We start from the raw sequence: 8,208 nt of genomic DNA, 5'->3' as shown, positions 1-8,208 counted from the left end.
GCAACCCAATGTTTATTTATCTAATTTTCATTGTTTTTCATGTTTTATTAGGTTCATGATCATGTGGAATCATAAAATAAATATAAAAATTGAAAACGGAATCAAAAACAGCAGAAGAAAAATCACACCCTAGAGGAAGACCTTACTGGCGTTTAAACGCCAGTAAGAAGCATGTTTTGGGCGTTCAACGCCAGAACAGAGCATGGTTCTGGCGCTGAACGCCAGAAATGGCCAGCATTTAGGCGTTTGAACGCCAGAAATGCACCCTGGAGAAGAGCTGGCGCTGAACGCCCAGAACAAGCATGGTTCTGGCGTTCAACGCCAGAAATGGGCAACAAATGGGCGTTCAACGCCCAGAACAAGCACCAATCTGGCGCTGAACACTCAGAGTTATGTGCAAAGGCATTTTACATGCCTAATGGGTGCAGGGATGTAAATCCTTGACACCTCAGGATCTGTGGACACCACAGGATCATCTCAGGATCTGTGAATTTCACAGGATCCCCACCCACCTCACCCTCTCTCTCTCCATTCATGGTCATCCCTTCTGTTTTCCATTCACCACTTACATCCATACACACATCCCTCCATCTCCTCCATATCTTCTTCTTCTTCATCTATTCTTTCTTCTCTTGCTCGAGGGCGAGCAATATTCTAAGTTTGGTGTGGTAAAAGCATAAGCTTTTTGTTTTTCCATTACCATTAATGGCACCTAAGACCAAAGAACCTCAAGAAAGAGGAAAGGGAAGACAATTGCTTCCACCTCTGAGCCATGGGAGATGAAAAGATTCATCTCACAAGCCCATCACTAAGAAAAGGATGGAGCAAACAAGAGAGCACATTCATGGATCTCAACAGGCACATGAAGAAGCTCACCATCAAGAAATCCCTGATATACCTCAGGGGATGCACTTTCCTCCACAGAATTTTTGGGAGCAAATCAACACCTCCCTAGGAGAATTAAGTTCCAACATGGGACAACTAAGGGTGGAACATCAAGAGCACTCCATCATCCTTCATGAAATAAGAGAAGATCAAAAAGCAATGAGGGAGGAGCAACAAAGACAAGGAAGAGACATAGAAGAGCTCAAGGACATCATTGGTTCCTCAAGAAGGAAACGCCACCATCACTAAGGTGGACTCATTCCTTGTTCTTACTTTCTCTGTTTTTCGTTTTCTCTATGTTAAGTGCTTATCTATGTTTGTGTCTTCATTACATGATCATTAGTAGTTAGTAACTTTGTCTTAAAATCATGAATGTCCTATGAAGCCATCACCTCTCTTAAATGAAAAATGTTTTAATTCAAAAGAACAAGAAGTACATGAGTTTTGAATTTATCCTTGAACTTAGTTTAATTATATTGATGTGGTGACAATGCTTCTTGTTTTCTGAATGAATGCTTGAACAGTGCATATGTCTTTTGAAGTTGTTGTTTAAAAATGTTAAATATGTTGGCTCTTGAAAGAATGATGACAAGGAGACATGTTATTTGATAATATGAAAAATCATAAAAATGATTCTTGAAGCAAGAAAAAGCAGCAAAGAACAAAGCTTGCAGAAAAAAAAAGAAAAAAAATGGCGAAAAAAATAGAAAGAAAAAGAAAAAGCAAGCAGAAAAAGCCAAAAGCTCTTAAAACCAAGAGGCAAGAGCAAAAAGCCAATAACTCTTAAAACCAAAAGGCAAGGGTAAATAAAAAGGATCCCAAGGCTTTGAGCATCAGTGGATAGGAGGGCCTAAAGGAATAAAATCCTGGCCTAAGCGGCTAAACCAAGCTGTCCCTAACCATGTGCTTGTGGCGTGAAGGTGTCAAGTGAAAACTTGAGACTAAGCGGTTAAAGTCAAGGTCCAAAGCAAAAAAAGAGTGTTCTTAAGAACCCTGGACACCTCTAATTGGGGACTTTAGTAAAGCTGAGTCACAATCTGAAAAGGTTCACCCAATTATGTGTCTATGGCATTTATGTATTCGGTGGTAATACTGGAAAACAAAGTGCTTAGGGCCACGGCCAAGACTCATAAAGAAGCTGTGTTCAAGAATCATCATGCTGAACTAGGAGAGTCAATAACACTATCTGAACTCTGAGTTCCTATAGATGCCAATCATTCTGAACCTCAATGGATAGAGTGAGATGCCAAAACTATTCAAGAGGCAAAAAGCTACAAGTCCCGCTCATCTGATTGGAGCTATGTTTCATTGATAGTTTGGAATTTATAGTATATTCTCTTCTTTTTATCCTATTTGATTTTCAGTTGCTTGGGGACAAGCAACAATTTAAGTTTGGTGTTGTGATGAGCGGATAATTTATACGCTTTTTGGCATTATTTTTAGTATGTTTTTAGTAGAATCTAGTTCCTTTTAGGGATGTTTTCATTAGTTTTTATGTTAAATTCACATTTCTGGACTTTACTATGAGTTTGTGTATTTTTCTGTGATTTCAGGTATTTTCTGGCTGAAATTGAGGGACTTGAGCAAAAATCAGATTCAGAGGTTGAAGAAGGACTGCTGATGTTGTTGGATTCTGACCTCCCTGCACTCAAAATGAATTTTCTGGAGTTACAGAACTTAAACTGGCGCGCTTCCAATTGCGTTGGAAAGTAGACATCCAGGGCTTTTCAGCAATATATAATAGTCCATACTTTGCCCAAGTTTAGATGACGCAAACTGGCGTTCAACGCCAGCTCTCTGCCCAATTCTAGCGTCCAGCACCAGAAACAAGTTGCAAAGTGGAGTCCAACGCCCAAACTGGCACAAAAGCTGGCGTTCAACTCCAAGAATGACCTCTCCATGTGTAGACTTCAAGCTCAGCCCAAGCACACACCAAGTGGGCCCCGGAAGTGGATTTATGCATCAATTACTTACTTCTGTAACCCTAGTAGCTAGTTTATTATAAATAGGACTTTTTACTATTGTATGAGACATCTTTGGACGCCTAGTTCTTAGATCATGGGGGCTGGCCATTCGGCCATGCCTGGACCTTTCACTTATGTATTTTCAACGGTAGAGTTTCTGCACTCCATAGATTAAGGTGTGGAGCTCTGCTGTTCCTCAAAGATTAATGCAAAGTACTACTGTTTTTCTATTCAATTCAATTTATTCCGCTTCTAAGATATTCATTCACACTTCAACCTGAATGTGATGAACGTGACAATCATCATCATTCCCTATGAACGCGTGCCTAACAACCACTTCAGTTCTACATTAGATTGAATGAGTATCTCTTAGATCTCTTAATCAGAATCTTCGTGGTATAAGCTAGATTGATGGCGGCATTCATGAGAGTCCGGAAAGTCTAAACCTTGTCCGTGGTATTCCGAGTAGGACTCTGGGATTGAATGACTGTGACGAACTCCAAACTCGCGAGTGCTGGGCGTAGTGACAGACGCAAAAGGATAGTAAATCCTATTCCAGTATGATCGAGAACCTCCAAGATGATTAGCCATGCAGTGACAGCGCATCGGACCATTTTCACAGAGAGGAATAGGATGCAACCATCGACAAGGGTGATGCCTCCAGACGATTAGCCGTGCTGTGACAGAGCATTTGGACCATTTTCCCGAGAGGATTGAAAGTAGCCATTGGCACCGGTGACATCCTTACATAAAGCCAGCCATAGAAAGGAGTAAGACTGATTGGATGAAGACAGCAGGAAAGCGGAGGTTCAGAGGAATGAATGCATCTCCATATGCTTATCTGAAATTCTCACCAATGATTTACATAAGTTTTTCTATCCTTCTTTTATTACTAAATTTTGAAAACTACATAACTATTTTATATCCGCCTGACTGAGATTTACAAGGTGACCATAGCTTGCTTCATACCAACAATCTCCGTGGGATTCGACCCTTACTCACGTAAGGTATTACTTGGACGACCCAGTGCACTTGCTGGTTAGTTATGCGAAGTTGTGAAGATATGTTTAGACCATGGTTCTGTGCATCCGTTTTTGGTGCCATCGCCAGGGAATCAATTTCGAACAATAATTCACAACCTGAGTAACAATTTCGCATATCAATAATCTGAACCTAGAGTTAAACAGCAGAACCTTCTATCCTGGCTCAAAGACTCTGGATGACAGTTTCTTGTCATGCCACCTTTTTGCTTTCTCTTTGTAAATTTTTGCATTTTCGAAAGCATTGAGTCTGAATTCCTCTAGCTCATTCAATTGGAGCAATCTTTTCTCTCCAGCTAACTTGGCATCAAGGTTTTGGAATCTGGTTGCCCAGTAGGCCTTGTGTTTTAGTTCCACTGGCAGGTGACAGGCTTTTCCATACACAAGCTGGTATGGAGAGGTCCCTATAGGAGTTTTGAATGCAGTTCTGTATGCCCATAGAGCATCATCCAGACTCCTTGCCCAATCCTTTCTACGGGTACTTACAGTCTGTTTCAGGATTCGTTTTAGTTCTCTATTTGAGACTTCAGCCTCCCCATTTGTCTGTGGATGATATGGAGTTGCCACTTTGTGGTTAATTTCATATCGGATCAGAGCAGAGTCAAGCTTTTTATTGCAGAAATGAGTCCCTCCATCACTGATTAGTATTCTAGGGACACCAAATCTGCTGAAGATAGAAGAAAAAGAAGTGTGTGAAAGAAGGGCATCCACGCGTACGCGTGCATTGACGCGTGCGCATGGGGATGGTGAAATGGAAGCGACACGTACGCGTATGTCACGAGTACGCGTGCATGGCAAATCAGAAAGTCGACGCGCATGCATCCTTCACGCTTACGCGTGGGTGAAGGTACAAAGTTGGCACACTTCACGCACAACTCTCGGGTTTTTGGCTGGGAGGTGAAAAAATTGAATCCACGCGTACGCGCAGGTGACGTGTACGCATGGATGGTCAAAAATGCTTGGGTCACACGTACGCGTGGGTTGGTGCTCTGTTTTTCAAAATTTTTCCATGTTCTTGCACCAAACCAAGCATTCCAAACCTCTAAATAGCTACCAAAACACCATAAAAACTTATTTAACATACTAGACTACCATCTCAACTCAACTAACCAATCAAAACATGAAATTATCTAATTACCAATATTTACAAAAGAGAAAATGAAAAGATTTTACCATGGTGGGGTGTCTCCTACCTAGCACTTTTGTTTATTGTCCTTAAGTTGGACTTATGGGGAGCTCCTCATCAAGGTGGCTTGTGCTTGAAGCTATCCTTGAACATCCACCAATGCTTGAGCCTCCAATAAGCTCCATTCTTCAAAATTAATAGCTCCAAGCCTTGATGGAGTTCTTCACAAATCATGGGCTCCCAAAATTGATTCTCCTTATGCGATCCGAGATCCCACACTTTGTTTTGACACCCGTCTTCAAGTTGATCATCATTGTTCCATCCGGGTGGTAAGCATGATGAATTCTCAATGAAGTGACCAAACATCCTTCTAGACCCACCTAATTGAGCACTAGTCCAACCCTTGTATTTAACCCTTGAAGTATCAACTAAAATGAGCCTTGATTTGCAACGCCAACAACGAAACATCCTTCTCTTACGCTTCATCCCACAAAGTTTCCTAAGTTGTCCATCTGTTTCAAGCAAGCCATATTCGATTGGGACAATAAAGCTAATAAAGGTGAATTTTACCCACTCAAATGTAGGTTTAGATAACAACCTAGGCAAAGAAGCTTCCAAGAATCTTGGCAAAGTGTATTCAACTCCCCTCTTTCTTTTTCTAAGGGCCTCCACCTCTTCACAAGATTTCATAATTTCAATCCTTTGTTCATCAATTTCATCCAACTCTTCTCCACCACTCAAATCATAAATGGGAGGATGAGAGAAATCTACCTCCACATTGCTTTCTATATCACCGGGAGAGAGTTCTTCAAGTTCAAAGGATTCTTCTCCAAGATTTGATGCATGATCTTCATCACCAAGGGAACTCAATTCTTGCTCTATCCTGTCCAAGTCTTCATATGGAATATGCTTTGGAGGTTGTGCACTTTCTTCCTTAACATCAACTTCAATCTTCTTGGAGGGGTTTTCTATGATTCTAGATTCTCATGGAGGTTCTGCATCTCTTAAGTCTTCCACCACTTATTCTTCTTCATCAACAATCATAGGTTCCTCCAATTGTTCCAATACAAAGGAACATTCCTCATTTTCCACTGGAGTTTTCAATCTCTCCTCCATACTATGCTCTTCATTTGATTCTCCACATGTAGCCATGGGAGTTCTTTGAGTGCTCAAACATAGAGAGGCGAATCGATTTGCCACCTCGATCAAGGTGGCCGTGGATTCTAGTACCTCCCTTTACATTTCTCTTTGTCCTTGAAGTAGCAAAGTGAGAGAATCATTCATTGGGGGCTTAGGGTGGATAGGAGGGTTCATTATTTTGGAGAAAGGGTTCATAATAGGAAGGTGGTTCTTCTTGGTAAGGGTATGGAGGTGGTGTATATGAAATTTGTGGTTCTTGGGAGTATTGATATTGGAATTGTGGTGGCTCTATGGATTTCCTAATATAATGGTCACAAGGATGAGGTAAGGACGATCGGTCATATGATGGATAAGGGTCATAGAAAGGGCTTTGGTAGGAAGGGGCTTGTGAGCATGCTTGAGGACTATGTTGAGGAGGTGGTCCATAGGCATGTGGTAGTAGTTGTTGACAAGTACAATAGAGAGGACCACATCCATTAGATTGATATGCATAAGGAGTGGAATTATACCTATACGGAACCGGAGGAGGTTGTTGCCATGAAGATTAAGCATATGCTTGAGGCTCCTCCCACCTTTGATTGTTCCATCCTTGATGCACATTCTTATTGAAATTTCCATTTCCTACAACATAGTTGGAACCAAACTCATAGCCAAAAGGATTAGAATTCATGATAGCAAGAGAAAATAAAAACAAAAACTAGTGACAAATAAAGACAACAAACTCCTACAACTACCAAAAACTAACAAAGAAGCAAAAGGCAAACATATTCACAATATTCACATATATACAATAACCAATAACAAGCACACAATTGTAATTTCCCAGCAATGGCGCCATTATGATGAATGGATTTTTGATGGTATAGAATTTCACAAATGAAATCTCGTTGCAAGTATAGTTTCTAAACCAACAAAGAATCCTCTGATACAAAAATTTGGTTGTCACAAGTAACAAACCCCAATAAAAATAATAACCGACGTATTCAAACCTTGGGTCGTCTCTCAAAAGAATTGCAGGGAAGTGTTCTTGTTATTGGTCATGAGATGTATATTTTGGGATTTTGAATAAGGAACAAGAAAAGTAAATTGCAAGAATTAAAATAATAGCTAATAAAGCTCTTGGCAAGGAATGACAATTGGAAGTCCTATCCTCGTTATCATCATCAATTGTGACATCAATTGTCCATTGCTCCCACTTAGTCAACCTCTAACTATGAAGGAAAGTCAAGTGCATAAATCAACTTGAGTCCATAAGTCCTAGTCAAATCCTAAGGAAAGACTAGAGTTAGTGTCATTCAAGTCAATTAGCAACTTCCAGTTATCAATCAACAAAACAGTTTGATAACTCAAGAGTCTCCAATTACTCAACCAAAGCCAAGAGGAGAAAAATCTACTCTAACATCCTTCCAAGAATTTTATCAAGCACTTGGAAGGCATAAAAAGAAAGTAAAATCAAATTGCAAGAAATAGAGATCTATAACTACTAGTTACAAGAGATCAACAACAATAAAGCAAATCAACAATAAAAGAACATGAAAACATAAATTACATTAAAAGGGAAATAGAAGAAATAAGAATTCATCAACATAAAAGTAAACAATTACAAGAATAAAATGCTAAACTAGAGGAAAGAGAGGTAAAGGAACAAGAAATTGTAAAGGAAAAGTAGATGAAAGCAAGAATTAAACCTAGATCTAAGAAATCCTAATCTACATCTAACCTAATTCTAGAGAGAAGAAAGAGCTTCTCTCTCTAGAAACTAACTAAAGCATTCCCTCCAAAATTCAATTATGACTCCCCCCCCCCTCTTTGACTCCTCTTGATTTCTGCATTTAATAGGCTCAGAAATGAGTTGGATTTGGGCCTGGAAAGCCCAGAAATTGCCCCCAGCGTTTTCACTTTAATGAGGTCATGTGCGAGCATCGACGCGTACGCTTGGCAATTTGCGTTCCACGCGTACACATCATGTACGCGTACGCGTCGTCTTGCGACTTCACATTCTATGCGTGCGCGTCTATGAATGCATCCTAAATCCTTGATTTTCCATAATTTC

Source organism: Arachis ipaensis, chromosome B10 (assembly GCF_059453495.1).
Source record: "Arachis ipaensis isolate K30076 ecotype BB chromosome B10, ASM5945349v1, whole genome shotgun sequence".
NCBI lineage: Eukaryota > Viridiplantae > Streptophyta > Magnoliopsida > Fabales > Fabaceae > Arachis > Arachis ipaensis.
This window is presented reverse-complemented; position numbering follows the sequence as displayed.